Below are 764 nucleotides of genomic sequence, written 5' to 3' on the forward strand. Positions count from 1 at the left end.
TACATACATACATACCTACCCCCCCCATGTTTTCTATCCAAAATGTACTGTTTTGGGAAGAAATGTTTTATTCTAGGATGATCATTTACATTTCTGATGAAGTGTTATGTGTAAGTAGTTATGTGAACATTTTGCACAGAAAATTTTATTTTTTGCCTAAAGGTTAGTTAGGTTTTGTTTACTTGTGTAGTTTGCTTGTTGGGGACTGTCAGTAGTTTACTTACCTCATTACCACTTGTTTTTCACCTTAACTGTTACCAACTCGTCCAGCCTGTGTTATCTGACTTTGAGATCTTTTTTTTCAGTTACCTGTGGAGCAACCATCAGTCTCCATGGTCTTACCTTCTCTTGTCCAAAAAAAAAAAAAAACAGTTAAGTCTCTGAGTGCTAGTCAGGCTCCTGTTGGTGTCTCAGCTGATGGGTGTCTGTGCTGTAACTACTCATTGTTCCTTAGACCACCCATATTTTTCCTAACAGCTCTTTTGGTGTAGCAAATATAACCACCAATGAGCAAGGAATGGCCACACCCTCTGCGACTGTAGGGATACCAAATGCAGGCAAGGGAGAACCACTCTTGTTGGTCTCAGGAGAGGGGCAGGTGAAATGTTCTTCACTTAGCTGCTATAGGGATCTTGCATGAAGGATTATTAGGCCTTCTGAGAGTTGGTCCTTTTTCATGGGAATTTCCCAGGAATAGTGAACAAAGTGAGAAAAACCTTTCAGTCTCTCATTTCTGTTTCCACAGACAGAGAAGATTTACTAGA

The sequence above is a fragment of the Protopterus annectens genome, chromosome 10.part0 (assembly GCF_019279795.1).
Source record: "Protopterus annectens isolate FY-2018-M chromosome 10.part0, PAN1.0, whole genome shotgun sequence".
NCBI classification, from domain to species: Eukaryota; Metazoa; Chordata; order Ceratodontiformes; family Protopteridae; genus Protopterus; species Protopterus annectens.